Genomic DNA, 19,896 nt, shown 5'->3' on the forward strand with positions numbered 1-19,896 from the left:
GGTTACCTCCTTTGTACATTTATTAATGGTCCATTCACAGAACTATTATAATTACGAGTGTCCGAATAAAGTGCGCATCACCTGTTGGAAACTCAGAATTGTATGAGAGTTCTCTCACTTGTATTGAATGAAAAATTGGTGCTGGAAAAAGTACTTGAAAGTCATGTGATGGATTGTGATGCCTGTATGAACCCAGTTTAGTCTGTTCTAATTGTGATTTTCAGAGCTTATTAGGCTGGGTTTTCATTTCTGTAGATGAATCACGTCATCACCAGGAATTTCGTCTTTTCATTTCGTACATCTGGGATATTACAGTATTAATGATAATGTTAAATTATATTTAGTCTTTGGTACACATGTTACTGATGGTGACCTTGTCAAACTTGATGCTCTGTAAAAGCAACACATTTTAGGATCACAATGTTTTGTAGATTTTATTGTAGACTGACCTTTTGTTGCAATTTTGCGCTGTTGTAAAACCTTAAACCAGCAAGCATTTTTTTGTGGGGAAATGTACTGTTTTGTTTTGTACTGTGACTTGACTTGACTTGTCTTGCTTGACTGCATGCTCTGCTGTCTTGAGACTTCACTAGGGACTTGAAGGTAATGACTTGAGGCTTGCACATGTGCTAGTTGCTCCCACCTGTGCTTTTTTCTCTACTCCTGTCTCTTTTATCTATACTCTATTGGCTTTCATACCATCAGTACTGAGAGAAGAAAATACTTTCGTGCTATAAATGTTGCCTGTTGTTTGCAGACAAAAATCAAGAAGCTGGTATAAATCTCTCTTTCTAAAGGTATACATGAACTTTTAAAGCACACCTAAATAAACTCATCTGAGTTGTATTATCCTCATTGTTCATGTTTGCAAGGCAAGCATCATTATTACTATTGCTCATACTTAAGGCTGAGTTCATTTCAGTGGTTCGTAACAGCTCGCTGGGTCTAAACACATTCTTACTGCCACTGATCTACATCACCAGTAGGTTTGACCTGGAGCTCCACCTACTTTGAGGCCAACAGCTTATTCCAGTTGCACTGTTCAGTCAGCTAAGATCAGTCAACATGAACACACCACCGTGCAGAGTTATTAGCGAGCTGGTGCAAATTTACCAACATCTGTAAGATTGTTCGATTAGAGACATTTTCCAAGAACATGTCATGCGATTTTGTCCGTGACATCCATGCACAACCCACCACACGCCCCACCAAGAGCAAGAACCACATTATATCGGCCACGAGGAGGTTAGCCCATGTGACTCTAACCTCCCTTGCAACCGGGCCAATTTGCATGCCCTGGATTCCAACTCACGAGTCAGCGTCTTCACTCGCTGAGCTACCCAAGCCCCCTACTTTAATTCATCACTGAGTGGTTAAAACAGCTTATTTTACTGAGCTCATGTGAATTCTACTCATAGAATGAGGCATAAAGTAACTTATAACACATTTTAATGTCACATTAGTTAAGGTTTTACATGTAATCTTGTGCGTCCTCATATTTAAATATACTCCTAAATGCCTCCCCCAGCATCGTGGCCGGTGTCTAAATGTTTGAAAACAGTATAAAGTTGCTCGGCTGCTTCAAACTTCTTTTTACCCCTGAACGAAGAATGACGAACAACTTCTCCAGAAGTATATCAGGGCCTTTAGTGTTAGGGATATAAAAAAAAAAACTAAACCCAAGTACTGAACATTGTAACTCGTCCTGCATGTTTGTGTTTTAAACATGTACCTTAACTTTTGCAACATGTTGAGGAGAGGGGTTTATTATTACCCTTTAAACAGGATTTGCTTTAACCAAATCTTGAGTACTGTTTTGTATTACAGTAATCAATTACTAGATTTGTATTTTTCCTTCATCTGAAGAAAATGTGAGTGGTATATTGATATGCGGTTGCTAGGGTGTTCTTTGTGATTGCTTGGTGGTTGCTTACTGGCCCAAGTCCAAAGAGCCCATCGAAGCCTCTATGATATTTATGGTTTCTTACGTATATAGAATAACAAACCCTCACAACATTCCTTTTCATGGGCAATTTACATGTGTTCAACGAAATCTTCAAGTGAGCTCTTGACAGAGACCAAAACTGTAAGCCTTCGTGGAAAAGGATCAAATTAAAAACAAATGATACAAACTTTCAGTTCCAGCACAAGCAAAAGCATCTATTCAAAAGCAGAGAGAATCAGCTAACTTCTCATAGAATGATGGTGCGTTGTTGCTGTTGCAGAGCTATTTTAGACTGAACTTTTATTTCTCTTGTGCTGGCGCTAGATGCCATGCTTCATGTAATTACTAGCAGTTTATGCACTCTGCAGTAATTGGTTGCAGGCCTTTGTTGAAACTGTTCCAATAGTGAAAGCATTTAAAGAAATACATGATAGAAAGCACTATGAGTGGTGTATAAGATTTCGCCATCTTGATTTCTCGAGTTCTCGAGTTGCCATGAGAATGTGTTGAGCTTCACTCTAGTAACTACTTAAAATTATGTGGAGCTTTTAACTTGGCAAACTACAGTTTCAAAGTGGTTTCCCAAACACTTGTCATTTCATATATACATTACAAGGAGAGAGAAGGCTCGCACACAATGATTGTGTGCAAGCCTTCTCTCTCCTTGGATTATATTAAATTTTTTGAGCTTACACACCAAAGCTACTTGTACACGTTTTTTCAGAATTTGGCACAGATGTTTTTTCAGCTTTTTTCTGCTGTTTATTTACCACTATATGTACATTACTAGATTTGCCATAGTATCATAATTTTCACACCGGTGCGGTGTTCACGTTCAAACCGACTAACGCTCGTATTACCGCTGGTTGGACGCTAGGTGGTAGGCTAGGTAATTTTCGTTAAGCAATAGCCTACACAATAACGCAAGGCAGCTTGATTTCAAACTTTGAACTTTATTTTTTATTTATTTTAACTAAAATTTCAAATGAAACTGAAAAAAATTTAAGTGCAATTAAAATGTGTGTTGTAAAACTTTTTGAAAGATGGCTTTTCAACAGTTGTGAAGGGCAACATCTCTTTGGCAAAGAACCAATTTAATCTGTGCATTCTCTCCATCATGGGCTACCGGTCGGGTATTTCATTGTTCGGGCAAATACATCACTTATTGTGAGTTGTTGCAGGTTTAATATTGTTTTTTGTATTACCTTTCATCCCAGGACCCAGTTTAGCTGCTTCAGAAGAGTAATGACTTTGAATGTGTGAATAAATTCGTTTTGCTCCCACCTAGGGCTGGGCGATATGCAAGAAATATGTTCACGATATTTTTATTCAAATATATATATCACAATATCCAATTGCATCATCAACCCCCTGGCTGAGGGATCAGTGAATATTCTTGCTTTAGTGATTTTGAATTGAAAATTTAATTAATTTATTTAAAAACTAAAAACTTAAACCAAGACATTTCTAAATTCAAACTGCACTTCAAATGAAATGCAAAAGCAGTTAAAATAACGAAGTGGTAAAAAAAAAATCCATATATAACCACCTTTCCTTTTAACGTCAGGCAAGTATCTGTCTATGACAACGGTGGAAAATTACCAATAAATATTAAGATCTAAAAACAATTCTAAATGTAAACATAATAATTATAATGATGATAATAATCAATTAAATTTAAATCATGGTTCGAGGTGAACGTGTTTTTGTAATATTTTATGATTTAATCACAGATGTACAGCTATATATAAAGTGACCCTGCAGAGTTGTAGTCACAACGAACTGCTCTGTGGAAATAAAGCTAACTGAACTCAGAGCACCTCCTGAGCTGAGATGTTCTGAGGTCATTTACAGCATTCTTATAGATTATACTATACATTTTTTTTTTTTTTTTTTTTTAATTCAGAAGACTGAAACAAAGAAAGACTGAGAATCATTTACATATTCACTGGCATCCAAAAGTTTGGAATAATGTACAGCTTTAGCTGTTTTGTAAGGAAATTGGTACTTTAATTCACCAAAGTGGCATTCAACTGATCACAAAGTATAGTCAGGACATACTGATGTGAAAAACAGCACCATCACTATTTTAAATAAGTCATTTTTGATCAAATCTAGACAGGCCCCATTTCCAGCAGCCATCACTCCAACACCTTATCCTTGAGTAATCATGCTAAATTGCTAATTTGGTACTAGAAAATTACTGTCATTATATCAAACACAGCTGAAAGCTATTTGGTTCATTAAATGAAGCTTAACATTGTCTTTGTGTTTGTTTTTGAGTTGCCACACTATGCAATAGACTGGCATGTCTTAAGGTCAATATTAGGTCAAAAATGGCAAAAAAGGAACAGCTTTCTCTAGAAACTCATCAGTCAATCATTGTTTTGAGGAATGAAGGCTATACAATGCTTGAAATTGCCAAAAACTGAAGATTTCATACAAAGGTGTACACTACAGTCTTCAAAGACAAAGGACAACTGGCTCTAACAAGAACAGAAAGAGATGCTGAAGGCCAGATGTACAACTAAACAAGAGGATACATACATCAGAGTCTCTAGTTTGAGAAATAGACGCCTCACGTGTCCTCAGCTGACAGCTTCATTGAATTCTACCTGCTCAACACCAGTTTCATATACAACAGTAAAGAGAAGACTCAGGGGTGCAGGACTTATGGGAAGAATTGCAAAGAAAAAGTCACTTTTGAAACAGAAAAATAAAAAGGTTAGAGTGGGCAAAGAAACACAGACATTGGACAACAGATAATTGGAAAACAGTGTTATGGATCTTAACCCCATTGAGCTTTTGTGAGATCAGCTAGACTCTAAGGTACGTGAGAAGTGCCCGACAAGACAGCCACATCTATGGCAAGTGCTACAGGAAGTGTGGGATGAAATGTCACCTGAGTATCTGGACAAACTGACAGCTAGAATGCCAAGGATCTGCAAAGCTGCCATTGCTGCACGTGGAGGATTTTATGATGAGAACTCTTTGAAGTAGTTCAAATTATAATATTAATTTTTCACATTATTAATGTCTTGACTATACATTGTGATCAGCTGAATGCCACTTTGGTGAAAAAAGTACCAATTTCTTTCCATAAGAGCAAAATCTATCCATTATTCCAAACGAGACTTCCAACGTTCCACAAGACTGCACCCCTCCGAACAAACAGCGCGTCAGACATGCACATAGATGGCTTTTCTGTCATCTGTTCTTAAAAATATAATAAAGTGTGTTTCTTCAAGCGCGTGTCTGTGTGTCTAACTGCATTTCTTGTGTCATTCCGAATCCGAGACGTCTTACAGTTACCCACCATGCACAGTATATTCACTACCTGCAATTAAACGTCTTCTGTCAGTGCGCATACATTGCTGCCTGTGTAATTTGATACGTTGGTAAAGAACATCTGGCTTTCAATGCGTTATTTAGGTTCATTTATCATGGGTCCCAAACTCTTCATTAGGCAACTATTCTTTATTTAAAGCTATTCTATTCGTTAGTCTATTGTATTGAAATTGGAAGTTCCATTCATAATGTTTCCACTGGTATAAAATTTCACACCTGTGTTGTCCCTTGTGCCGAGTAAAACCGGCAACACCGTACACCGTGGCAACCCTATACATTACATAAATTAGTAAACTCAGATTAGCTAGTGACTAAGCCATTGTTGAGGCTTGAAGGCATGCAGCAGGTTATCTGACATGGGCCTTGATTGTACACCATAAAAACCGATAACACTGAGGTTACACATTCCACACAGCTGGGCATTCTGTGAGCCCTGAACGAGATAAGACATTTCTAGTCCCCTCTCTCTAACCGGCGAAGCCTGAGTTCATGATCATCGTACATGGTTTCTATGGCTAAGAAAAATGTTAGAGATTTTAATGTTATTTTGACATTTCTGGTTTGATACTACAGCTAAAATAGTTTTTGTGAATCAGAGGAACTGTGCTACTGATTCTGAGCTACTTTTCATTTCGCCAATCTTGGAACCTGGTCTCATAGAATCACGATACTATCCCTACATTTTTGCTAAATTATTTTTATTGTTATCGCGGCAGTTTCCTGACTAAACAAACACTAGGTGAGTTGCAACTACTATTTTTATTCACTTTTACTATAGTGCACATTTTCATGCTTGCATTACATTACCAACTACATGTACAAGCTTGTTCTAGTATGATCAAATTGTGCAGTACAACTGATATAGCATTGCACTTGTGATGCAAAGGTGTATGAGTCCTGAAGAACACGCAAGTTGTCATGTGAGAAAAAAGTGTAATAAGGTGCTTTCACACTTGGTTCGATTGCTAGGACCGAACACGACACTTGTGTTTGTCTGCCATGGATGCACTGCATGTGCAATGATGTGTTGAATGTTAGTGCTTGTCTGTCGCGAGCCCACGGATGTATTGCAAGAGATGTAAGGAATGTTAGCTGGTCTCTGGAGGCGATTTATTTGGACACAAGCAGGCATGAAATGCATTATACCATAATAATTTCAGTCGGGAGACTGCAAAGACACAAATTATATGCCATTAATAGTGGTTCACTTCCGCGATTTGGTATGACTGCGCTCATATCAGCAGCGGACTGTACTGGAGTTCACATGAATGGTACCTCAGACCACCTTTTCAATTGGACTTGAAAAACAGAAAACAGAAAACTTGTGAAACAGTGTTCACATCATCCAAACAAACTGAATGTTGACGTCAATAGAAACTGGGTGTGAATCAAAAGTTCAGTTTTTTTACTAGGGCTGTCACTATCAATAATTTTTGTAATATAACGATTATTCTGACAATTAATTGAGTAATTGGAAACATTATTTAATATCTCAGATTGCAAGTTTTCGAGGTGAAGTCACGTACACGTTTGATGTACATAGAGTACTGAATAACAACAACAAAATGATTGTGCAAACAATATATAAAGCCAACAGACACCCAAAGCAGATCTATAATATAAAAAAATTATGTAAATTAAGCTGATAAACATTGTCTACTCCAGGTGTGCCCAACTTTTTTTAAATGCAAGATCTTCTTCTTCATCAACTAGTTTAACGTGATCTATACCTATTTCAGTTTAGTACTCAAACATGGGAAAAACGGCAATGAAAATAAAATATTTTTTCTTACACAGCTGACACCTCTTGTCGTTATGTGTTCGGACCCTTGTCCGTGGACTGTGTCACTTCTGCCTTATTTTCGACTTCTCAATTCAGCAATTTTGTAATCGAGGAATTTTTTTAATCGAGTAATCATATTAAATCGAGTAATCGTGACAGCCCTAATCTTCTGATATCTGATTACATCGTCAACCCCACCGCCCCCATTGCCGAGGGATTGCTGAGTATTTTGAATGCATTTCACTTCAACCAGTTGATTTTGCTTTAAAAATTACACTCATTTATTGAAACACGAAAAATGTAAAACAAAGATATTTCTAAATTCATATTGCATTTCAACTAAAATGAGAAAGCAATTTAAATAATGAAGTGGTCAAAAAGCTGTATATAACCACCTACCCAAATTAATTTCTCCACCAGCCCCATTTTCCGTAAAGCAATTATCCGTCTACGACAACAGGTGGAAAATTACCAATAAAAATTACGATTTAAAAACAATTTTAAATTAATGTAAATATAATAATAATAATAATTTAAATATAAATAAACCACTACCTCTGGAAGGTTCAATACAACTCAAATCGTTGTTTTGGCTACTTCACTTAGTCTGTGCTTAAATGAATAGTTAACACCAGTTTTCATTAGGTGTAACCCTAAAAATTCCCTTGTGTTCCCCAATTAATGCTGCCTAATAGTTTCCACTGTGTGATAGAGCCTTTTTGGGTGATGCGAAGAGATATGGCAGCTTGCCCGTATCTCTTAGGGGTGTAACGATTCATCGATCTGGATCGATGCATCAATCCAATAACCAACGATCCAATGTTATCGATACAACGCGTAAATTTCTACATATAATTTTTTTTAAGATGTACCTTTATTTTAATACTCTCATGTCAGCCACATCCATACGCATTTCCGTCAGGCGGTGAAGCAACCTTATTACATTCATTTAACTTTATGAGCACTAAATATAATTAATAATTAATAATTTTCCAATAATTTTCTTTATTTATCACACATTTGCACATATACAGTGAAATTCTTCTTTTTCACATATCCCAGCTAGGCTGGGGTCAGAGTGCAGGGTCAGCCATGATATGGCGCCCCTGGAGCAGATAGGGTCAAGGGCCTTGCTCAAGAGCCCAACAGTGGCATTTTGGCAGTGCTGGGGCTTGAACCCCTGACCTTCTGATCAGTAATGCAGAGCCTTAACTGCTGAGCTACCACTGCCCCCTAATATGCTTTTCATGTGGGACACTGATGTGCTCGGGGTCTTTGAAGCCAAAGTGTGCTCTGCTATCCGTGCGCGCTCATCAACCGGGCTTCCCGCGAAATGCGAGCTCCTGTGACAGGATCAGTGCATGTGCATTAACCGGCTGCTCCTTAAAATGCGAGCTCTCGTGACAGATGCAGAGCGGCTCACATGCGCGATTCATTTGGGCTACCATCGGTATCGTTGCGCATGCGACCCATTTGAAATTAGTACCATGGAGAAGTTCAACCATGTGAAACATCTTGACAACGCCAACATTCTGAACAGCACTAACGAGGGAAAGAGAAACACCTGCCCAGCACTAGCATCAGTTATAAAACTTTGCACATCTACACATCAACACCCTTACTAACATTTATCCCAGTTAACTGTAACAGAATTTTTCATTATAACTGTGAAAGTTGTAGCCAAGAAAATCACGGATAGCTCGGATAGCTGAAAACAATTCATGGGTATGCAAGTACTTTGAATTGGATTAAACTGAAAAATAAGCTGGAATCAAACGATTGATGATCACTTGTGTGTGACGTTATTTTCTTATATTATTATCTGTATAATTTTTTTCAACATCTTAAGCACCTTATTTTGCTGTGTATTTCCCAATGTGGATACTAAATTTGCACTTTTCAGAGAGCTCAATAAAATATTCAAATTATATTTTGGTTGCATTTGAGGGCAAAACTTTTTTTTTTTTTGATTGTGTTAAACAGGCACATAATATCGGAATATCGATCGCAGGGCCCTGAATTGAATTCATTTGAAATTATATCACGGCAGACTTTGATGTATCGGCAAATATCGGATCGCAGGCCAAGAGAATTGATATAATATCGTATCGTGATGAAACTTCCGATTTACACCCCAAGTAGCTCTCCCACACCTGGCTCACCACCTGCGGGTGAAGTCTCCATTCAATTTCAAAGCCCTACTTTTAACGTTTTCATATTTTGATTAGTATCTAAAAATGTAAGTGCATGATAACTATTGGGCTACTATTTAATATATTTGGCAACTTCCCAGTTCCATGGTTTTGTCATTTCCCGATATTGTCGATCATTACAGGATATTTGTCAGATATCATCGATATCCGATTACATCGTCCTATTGCCCAGTCTTAGTTTGAAGGTAGGTTTTGTTGATTTAAAGGTGCACTCAGTAATTTTTTCCTCAATTCAAAAGTTTTACTCCTAAAGAAATGAATTGTAATTTTAAAATATATATATATATATATATATATATATATATATACAATCATGAGCACTCATGAAATGAAGAATCCAGTCATATCATTAACCTTATAAAAGCTGTTTTATTCTACATGGAGAACAACACCGCTACATACTGATCTGCCGAACACAGAGGAGAACTTTGTCCTCACCAAACCTCCCATCTGGTAACAGAGGAAGGAAAACAAACCTTCTTTTCCCACCCCAGTAAAACAATAACATATAGAAGATGTGGAGGAACGTGAGTGAATTCAATGTGAAGTCTAAAAGACTTGCTCGTAAATCCCTTTGGAGTCCTAAAATGTACTTTTCTACACTTAATTCTTTCAGATAGTTTGGCACATTTAGCCTCTAAGAGTGAAAACAATGTAGAGCTTTCATGGAAGGTAACTGGAAGACAAACGTTTTGGGGAACCGTGAGGGGAATAAAACCATGCCAAGTTTTAAACAAAGTTCCCAGTCTGACGAAGTCAAGACCAAGTTGGCAAGAACAGTCTACCTACTGTGGTATTTGACTATGGACTAGAAACTGCCTTTGCTCTTGTAAATCTTTCTCAGAGTTTGTAGAGTCTCAGCTGAGGTGCTTTTTAATAAACTTGAGAATAGACTCCGGCCCTCCTCCCCATAACCCACCTCCACACCCACAGTTAGGACGTTGAGACTGGCAGAATCACTAACATCTGGATGGCACGTTTAGCTGGATATAATACTGCCTTTGTTCTTTTCCATGGTTGTGATCAGCAGGCTAGATTTGAAGAACCAGCCAAAGCGCAGAGTTACGGAGGTCCTGGATGAAGTGTCATTATTTATTAATAATCTCTCATCTCACCTCTTTCAATGAAGTTGCTATGCATACCCACTGTGAACCATTTGCTTACTTTCAAGCCATTAGAAAAACTACACAACAAAGACAGTACAGTTATGCAACTCTTTAGATTGACTGCAAAAAAAACAACAAAAAAAATAGTATTGCATAATTTTAAGGAATTTTGCAGTAGGCAACATAATATATGCCATAACATGATATGATATAAGAACAATACCCTCGTGAGGAATAATCTTTTCTTTTTAGTCCCACTATACACTCATAAAAATATTTCAGTCTATTTTCAAGATTTACGTATTTCAGTGGTATGACATGATATGATATAGATGACATTTCCATCAAACTTAATTGAGTGATCTTTAACAACAAGTAGATATTATGAATGTAATAATAAACGTAAATACTTCACTTTTATGCTTAATTTATAATAATATAAATAGATTATCTTTTTTTTTTCTCCCCTTTTCTCCCCAATTTGGAATGCCCAATTCCCAATGCGCTCTAAGTCCTCGTGGTGGCATAGTGACTCGCGTCAATCCGGGTGGCGGAGGACAAATCTCAGTTGCCTCCGCGTCTGAGACCATCAATCCGTGCATCTTATCACGTGGCTTGTTGAGTGCATTACCGCGGAGACCTAGTGCGTGTGGAGGCTTCACATTATTCCACGCACAACTCACCACGCACCCCACCGAGAGCCAGAACCACATTTTAGCGACCACGAGGAGGTTAACCCAATGTGACTCTACCCTTCATAGCAACCGGGCCAATTTGGTTGCTTAGGAGACCTGGCTGGAGTCACTCAGCACCAGTGCCAGATTTAGGCATGGGCGACATGGGCAGTTGCCCAGGGCGGCATCTTGTGGGGGGGCATCATTGGACAAAATGACTGCATATTTTGCCAATTACACATATGTAAAAAATGTCTACAAATAGTAATAATTTACAATGGAATGATCCTTCAAGTACAAACATGCGAACCTTGGTAAACCTTGTTATCTGGCAATAAAAAACTGAAAACAAGAAAAGCAAATTATATATCAATTATTGTATACTACAGTATTTAACCATAATTTACTACATGTATTTAACAGTTAATTGCAGCCACATACACTGCACATTTATAGTTTAAGTTTTAAAGATAAAGTTTAATTTAAACTTATTGACTTAAACACTTGAACAATTTACAGTAGTGTTGCAAGCATTTTTGCACACTCTTAAACTCAAATCATTATGCTTTGTATTGATGTTGTTTGGTATGATGTTGTTTGGTTGTTTCTGTATACAATAAACTAAAGACAGAGTTCGAAATACTGTTATAATGCTGCTATAAATTTTTAATAACAAAGCAATTACAATACATAACATAAATCGCTGATTTAGCTACCGATAAATCATTAATGACGTCTCATCAAAACAAAATATTTGAAGTTTCATTATCAAACGGCAATATCTCAGCTTGTAAAGCTAAAAGATGTATGATATACAGACTCTTCTTCTACTGCTGATATTTATTATTATTATTATTATTATTATATTATTATTTCATTTCACTAGATAATACATATATCATCATGCAAAAAAAGGTACTTTCTTACCTTTTATTTCTAAATGTAGAAAAATGGTAAATTTGTCCAGTTTCGCTCGAGCCGACCTTACATTGACCAAAGTTTGTTTTAATACGCCAGTAGACTATAACATTCTCATTTGTTTTCAAATTATCACTATAAAGCTCTGTTAAATATAAACTAGTCGTTCTTATATGATGTTTATATACAGCGTAAAAGTCCGAGAAAATGAGTGGATTTCATCCGTAGTGCTCTCCGCCCCACAGGAAAAAGTTTTCCCGCTGTGCTTCGGTCGGTCTATCCGAGACATATGTGGAAATTACGACCGACCATCTGATCAGCCCTCAGTGTGATCTCTAGTTGCTACGATTGGTGCAGTTAAATGAAGGACTTCTCAACTGTCCAATCACGAACAGCTTTTAAGCAGGTGAGACGAGAGATGCCACAGGAGGCGGGACTTGTCGAAATACGGGTGCAATGTAAATGGCTAATAACAGTTTGCAATGAGATACCGTTTTCTTCCTCCAGGGGGCGCATGACGGCCCAGATTGCCGAATCATCCATAGAGCTTCATTCATATAGCACGGTCGGTTATGTCGTATTGGAAGCAAGTTTACGCTATAAAAAGTACAGTTATGTAAATATATTAATTCCCAAAATTCATACATGACATAAAATGCAAATCTATCCCAGCAAAAAAAGATTTAAAAAGTAATCATAAACAACTGTGATTGGTCCATCATCAAAAGCGGTGATAAAAGTAAAAGGTAACACGTGACGATGCCGGTACGTCTGTTTCTGAATAAGGCGTCTGAGAAACTTTAAATAGCCATTAAACTGAAAATACCTTGTGAAGACTAAAAAAAAAGGAGATCTATTTTTTAACCCCATCGTGTCTGACCAATGAGAGAAAACGCCTGGGCCGCCAAGCCCCGCCTATTTTAAGAGCCTATTTGTTGGGGAAAACAACACAAGGAGGAATCATGGGCCATTTTAAAGCAAAATTCATTCTGAGTCAGAATATAAGTATATGTAAATGTGTGTATTTTTGTGATATACAAGAAGTTAGGGTCCAAAAGTCTGAGACCACATTGACAATCTGGGATTTAAAATCCCATTTAAACTTGGAAATAATCAGAAAGTTTTAGGACTTTGAAAAATGTTCAACAAAGAAAGGGTATGACATAAATAAAGGAAGAAATATTTCAGATTCTGCACTATTTCTAGCTAAATATTTAAAGGAATAGTTCACCCAAAAATGAAAATTCTCTCATCATTTACTCACCCTCATGCCATCCCAGATGTGTATGACTTACATTCTTCTGCTAAACACAAACAAAGATTAAAAAATATAAATAAATAATGCAGCTCTGTAGGTCCATACAAGGCAAGTGAATGGTTACCAGAACTTTTCATCTCCAAAAATCACATAAAGGTAGCATAAAAGTAATCCATATGACTCCAGTGGTTAAATGCATGTCTTCAGAAGCGATATGATAAATGTGGGTGAGAAACAGATCAATATTTAAAGGTGCACTCAGTACTTTTTTCCTCATTGAAAAAGTTGAACTCCTAAAGACATGAACAGTAATTTTGCAATATATGTAGGAAATCATGATCACTCACATTAAAATGAAGACTCTAGTCATATCAGTAACCTTATAAAAGCTGTTTTATTCTACATGGAGAGGGTCCGCACATGGGGGCTGCCATATTAGAATCACATGAGCAGCCGAATACTACTCACTTAATCTCAGTAACCGTCCTGTTATTGAACACTTTCACTCAGGGATTAATCATAGCTGACTCTGAATACTAAATTGCTACAATGGAATCTGAAACTGAAAACTATTGATTTTATATGATGCTGCATCCCAGCCGCTAGGTGTCAGTGTAAGTCCAAGATGACACAAAGACAAAAGTTACTGAGTGCACCTTTAAGTCCCTTTTACTAAAAATTCTCTTCCCTGCCTAGTAGGTGACGATATGCAAGAAGAATGTGAATCGCCAAAAACAAAGAAGAAGAATGTAAAAGTGAAAGTGGAGATTTATAGTAAAAAAGGTCTTAAATATTTATCATCCACACCACTTCATATCACTTCTGAAGACATGGATTAAACCACTGGAGTCATATGGATTACTTTTATGTGCTTTCCATTTATCTTTTATGTGGTACCATTCACTTGCAATGTATGGACCTACAGAGCTGAAATATTCCTCTAAAAATCTGTGTGTTCAGCAGAAGAAAGCAAGTCATACACATCTGGGATGGCATGAGGGTGAGTATATGATGAGAGAATTTTCATTTTTGGGTGAACTATCCCTTTAGATAGTTAGCTAACGCAGAATCTTAAATAGTTCTTCTTCATTTTACGTCATAACCTTTGTCCAAAATTTGTGACATTGACCATGTTTCTGTAGAATAAAAGTTATGGATCTTCAAAAATCTACAGTTGAAGTCAGAAATTTACATACACCTTATCCAAATACATTTAAACTCAGTTTTTCACATTTCCTGACATTTAATCCTAGAAAACTTTCCCTGTTTTAGGTCAGTTAGGATCACTACTTTGTTTTAAGAATGTGAAATGTCAGAATAATAGTAGAGAGAATGATTTATTGCAGCTTTTATTTCTTTCATCACATTCCCAGTGGGTCAGAAGTTTACATACACTTTGTTAATATTTGGTAGCATTGCCTTTAAATTGTTTAACTTGGGTCAAACATTTTGGGTAGCCTTCCACAAGCTTCTCACAATAAGTTGCTGGAATTTTGGCCCATTCATCCAGACAAAACTGGTGTAACTGGGTCAGGATTGTAGGCTTTCTTGCTCACACATGCTTTTTCAGTTTTGTCCACAAATTTTCTGTTGGATTGTGGTCAGGGCTTTGTGATGGCCACTCCAATACCTTGACTTGACTTTACTGTCCTTAAGCCATTTTGCTACAACTTTGGAGGTATGCTTGGGGTCATTGTCCATTTGGAATACCCATTTGTGACTGAGCTTTAACTTCGTGACTGATGTCTTGAGATGTTACTTCAATATATCCACATATCTTTCCTTCCTCATGATGTCACCTATTTTGTGAAGTACACCAGTCCCTCCTGCAGCAAAGCACCCCCACAACATGATGCAGCCACACCCATGCTTCACGGTTGGGATGGTGTTCTTCAGCTTGCAAGCCTCACCCTTTTTCCTCCAAACATAACAATGGTCATTATGGCCAAACAGTTACATTATTGTTTCGTTAGACCAGAGGACATTTCTCCAAAAGTACAATCTTTGTCCCCATGTGCACTTGCAAACTGTAGTCTGGCTTTTTTATGGTGGTTTTTGAGCAGTGGCTTCTTCTTTGCTGAGCAGCCTTTCAGGTTATGTCGATATAGGACTCGTTTTACTGTGGATATAGATACTTGTTGACCTGTTTCCTCCAGTATCTTCACAAGGTCCTTTGCTGTTGTTCTGGGATTGATTTGCACTTTTCGCACCAAACTACGTTCATCTCTAGGAGACAGAATGTGTCTCCTTCCTGAGCAGTATGATGGCTGCATGGTCCTATGATGTTTATACTTGCGTACTATTGTTTGTACAGATGAACATGGTACCTTCAGGCATTTAGAAATTGCTCCCAAGTATGAACCAGATTTGTGGAGGTCCACAATTTTTTTTTTCTAAAATCTTGGCTGATTTCTTTTGATTTTCCCATTATGTCAAGCAAAGAAGCACTGAGTTTGAAGCTAGGCCTTAAAATACATCCACAGGTACACCTCCAATTCAGTACACCTCCTATCAGAAGCTAATTGGCTAATTGTCTAAAGACTTGACATCATTTTCTGAAATTTTCCAAGCTGCTTAAAGGCCCAGTTAACTTAGTGTATGTAAACTTCTGACCCACTGGAATTGTGATATAGTCAGTTAAAAGTGAAACAATCTGTCTGTAAGCAAATGTCATACACAAAGTCGGTGTCCTAAACAACTTGCCAAAACTATAGTTTGCCAATATAAAATCTGTGGAGTGGTTAAAAAATTAGTTTTAATGACTTCAACCTAAGTGTATGTAAACTTTTGACTTCAACTGTAAAATAAATAATTTTAGAAATTCATGTTAATATTTCAATTCAACTTCTCAGTCAAACTGCTATGCTGATAATTTCATTAAAATTGTTAAATCAGAAACTACAAAATAGAAGCATTTTCAAACTATCGAATCCCACTATACATATGTACACACAAAATATACACATTTAAGCTTTTTTTTATTATTATTATTTATTTGGATACACAAACAAGATACAACATTTATGAAACAAATAAACCAATAAATGTCATTCACAGACTGCTCAGATCTAGATAAGGCTTAAAAAGAAAAAAATAAATAAAATGTTTAAATGTTTGATGAAAGAGGCCAATAGTTTCAAACATCTACAAACACATGGACATACTGACCCCTTGTGCCTTTTAGTATTCTGAGTTTACGTTTTACTAAAAACGAAAGCCTTAAACTATTTCCAAGTTCATAATGAGTTAAAATATGTTTCATGTCAAATAGTAGGATGATGCTGTTGTAACATCGTGAATTACTGGCTTCTTTTTCCACCCAGTGTGTTAATAGTGTTGCGTAATAGTTTCATTACTTTTGTTATTAAAAACCTCATGAATAAAACGTGAACTCCAAATCAAAACTGTGCTTATAAATAAAAGACCTTGTGAGAGTAAACCCCAAGCATGATACATGGAAACAAACGTAGCCTACTAATCATAGTTCAATATTTATAGCTTTAGATAACACACGTATTACGCCCCAGTGTTTTTATGATCAAACAATAAACACGTAGGGCAAGTCATTTGTATTGTCTGTCGATAATTGCAGGCGATTGGCTACTTGCATACGGTGTGCAAAGACCCCCGTTGTGATTGACGAGAGAAGCGTCCAATAAAAATCCACGTTTGCGATGACATAAGCACGTACACGTTCCGGTTATATTTAGGGCCTATTTAAACACCACTCCAGTCGTTCCAAAACTGCCCGTAGCGCTTGTCAAAAGCCGGTCATTATGTAGGGTTGAATATGGCGTAGCACATTGACGTGTTCAATCACTCTGTAGTTAAATTGCATTTGTATGTACTTCTCATAATCATATTCAACCTGAAATTAGTGGCGTTTATTATTAATCATATATTGAACAAACCCTGCACATCTCACTGAAAGGACGCCGATCCGGATTGTTTCAACAGATGTTTCAACTCTAACAATGCAAGATGCATGCTGATGCTCGAAAGAGGCTGCTTGGCTCCGAATCACTCATCCTTTTAACTTCCTCCACCCACTGAAAATACACGTAAACAGCAGAAAATCGTTTATATTTTGGGGTAAGTGATCATTTAGCAACACGCAACAGTGTGTCCGCCCATATTTATGTAAAGCGCAGCCTCCGCGCGCAGGCCATGTATCGTAGAAAGGACAGAAGAACATATATTTACTTACCGTGGTATAGTTTTTTTTCCGATCAGATAAATCATTTGAACCACTCTGTTGCGATGGTAAACGGTTGTAAGGACTTTAACATTATATTTAAATGTATAATAACATAATGGCTTGGTCATGAGAAACGCTTGATTCTTTTTCAGACGCGGAACTTAAAGCAACCCCAAAAGGTAAAAACAATGGAAAAGCTCTTTTAACACAAAGCAGAAAATCATAAACAGTTCTATAAAGAAAGACGCGTATGGTCGATTCAACGTGAGCTTTTGTTTAAATGCGTATTTTATCCAAGTGCTTTACTTGTCATAGCACGCCCAAGTGAATTCAGGCCCTACATTGCAATGGCGCTTGAGTTTCTGTATTAACAACACAACTGTAATGTAAAGTTTATTTTCATGTCGTAAGTATAGATTTTCACTTCAAAATGTTGTATTTAAGACGTAGGAAACGATAAACAAATGGTGTGAAATCGTGGTAGTGTGCCATAGTTCAACGTCTGTTTAATCGAGTTAACTTAAATGAAACTTAAGTTAAACGATTTCGATAACTACTAGGCTATAAAGAACTACTAGAGCAGTACATCTGTGTATTATGAGATATAACTTAGTCACAAATTGTGGTATTCTGCCATAGTCTATCGTCTGTGGAAGCAATTCCGTTTCTGTTAAAAGTTATGAGGTAACGTTTTTAACGTTAACGTATTTAATATATATATATATATATATATATGGGGAGTAGTGGAATACATGTAATGGGAATACGCATTTAAAATACAAAATATAAGTAACTGTATTCCACTACAGTTACAATTTAAATCATTGGTAATTAGAATACAGTTACATTCAAAAAGTATTTTGATTACTGAAGAGATTACTTTGCATTTTATTGTCATTTGTTTCATTTAATATTTAGTCCTTTCAGATGGAGAACATTTATACATATAAATGATGTGATCCAAAGTGCATTTGAACAGTGGTGAAACACTTTCTTATGATGTGTTACATTCATACGAGCAGACAGAGAAGTAAGTTTGAAGTAAGTTTGGAGCAAAAGAAACAGAAATAAACATTGTGTAAATTGTCAGCTTTACGCTAAGCTAAAATGCTATTTCTAGTCATTTTACACGCACGTTACCATGCACGATCATATTTTTATATCAAGAAAATTCACGTTGGATCATAATTTCTTCTTTTTTAGTAAGACCTTTGATGTTAGGGCAAAAATCATATTCTTGATGATAATTTTTGTATTGTTTTCCTGTAAAAATATCTAAAAATCCTTAAAACAAGATCAATTTGATTTATCTTGTTTTAGAAACAACACTGCATGAGATATTTAGGTTTTTCAGAGAATGTATTTTTAACATGTGTATTTTGTCTTACTGTACTGGCAGAGTTTTTATAGTCAAAACAAGTGAAAAAAATCTACCAGTGCTGAAGAAGTAATCCAAAGTATTTAGAATACGTTACTGACCTTGAGAAATCTAACGATATACGTTACAAATTATATTTTACAGCATGTATTGTGTAATCTGTAGTGGAATTCATTTCAAAAGTAACCCTCCCAACCCTGTATATATATATATGTGTGTGTGTGTGTTATATATATATATATATATATATATATATATATATCTATCTCACACATAGATTCTGTTTCGATTAATCGGTTTCATTTACAGTAATGAAAATGTAAAGAAATAAGCTGGGACGAAGTTATAGATGAGGATATTATTAATACCTTCAAAAAGTGCCAAATTGTGTTATTTTGCATTAGTAAATTTTCTGTGGAATCGATTGTTTCAATTAGTTGTTAAAATGTAGTAATGAAATTAAAGTTTTAGAATATGTAAGTTATATAAAAAAAATAATACACAATCATGGTATTCTGACATAGCCTGTTGAAATAGATGCTGTTTCGATTAATCGGTTTCATTGAGTTAGGTATAGAAAAGATATAGAAGAAAGTTATGACAAAGTTATTGGGGAGCATATAATGCGTGTACAATGATCAGCTACAACATTAAAACCACCTGCCTAATATTGTGTAGGTCCCCCTCTTGCCGCCAACCCGCATCTCAGAATAGCATTCCGAGATTATATTCTTCTGATCACAATTGTACAGAGCGGTTATCTGAGTTACTGTAGACTTTGTCATTTCGAACCAGTCTGGCCATTCTATGTTAACATCTCTCATCAACAAGGCATTTCTGTCCACAGAACTGCTGCTCACTGGATGTTTTTTGTTTTTGGCACCATTCCGTGTAAATTCTAGAGACTGTTGTGTGTGAAAATTCCAGGAGATCAGCAGACACACAAATACTCAAACCAGCCCATAATCAGCCAATCATGTGGCAGCAGTGGATAAAATCATGCAGATATTGGTCAGGATCTTCAGTTAATGTTCACATCAACCATCAGAATGGGGAAAAAATTGGATCTCAATGA

General features: G+C 36.5%; 2 protein-coding genes across 5 annotated transcripts in view; one reads left to right on the plus strand and one right to left on the minus strand.

Annotated features, from left to right (window-relative positions):
• Nucleotides 1-12,260, minus strand: part of LOC127436191 (ras association domain-containing protein 8-like) — a 39,442-nt gene extending 27,182 nt beyond the window's left edge. For both annotated transcript variants that reach the window (XM_051690200.1, XM_051690197.1), the window contains exon 1: nt 11,997-12,260. The gene's annotated coding sequence lies outside the window, so the exon portion shown is untranslated. The remainder of the gene's footprint in view (nt 1-11,996) is intronic.
• Nucleotides 1-19,896, plus strand: part of LOC127436201 (GTPase KRas) — a 50,860-nt gene that overhangs the window by 12,545 nt on the left and 18,419 nt on the right. Inside the window, exon 1 of one of the 3 annotated variants that reach the window (XM_051690217.1) lies at nt 16,969-17,337. The exons of 1 other annotated variant lie outside the window; for it this stretch is intronic. The gene's annotated coding sequence lies outside the window, so the exon portion shown is untranslated. Of the gene's footprint in view, nt 1-16,968; nt 17,338-17,423; nt 17,623-19,896 lie in introns of those variants that run through there. One more of the 3 variants, XM_051690218.1, reaches the window with a different exon arrangement.

Source organism: Myxocyprinus asiaticus, chromosome 46 (genome assembly GCF_019703515.2).
Source record: "Myxocyprinus asiaticus isolate MX2 ecotype Aquarium Trade chromosome 46, UBuf_Myxa_2, whole genome shotgun sequence".
NCBI lineage: Eukaryota > Metazoa > Chordata > Actinopteri > Cypriniformes > Catostomidae > Myxocyprinus > Myxocyprinus asiaticus.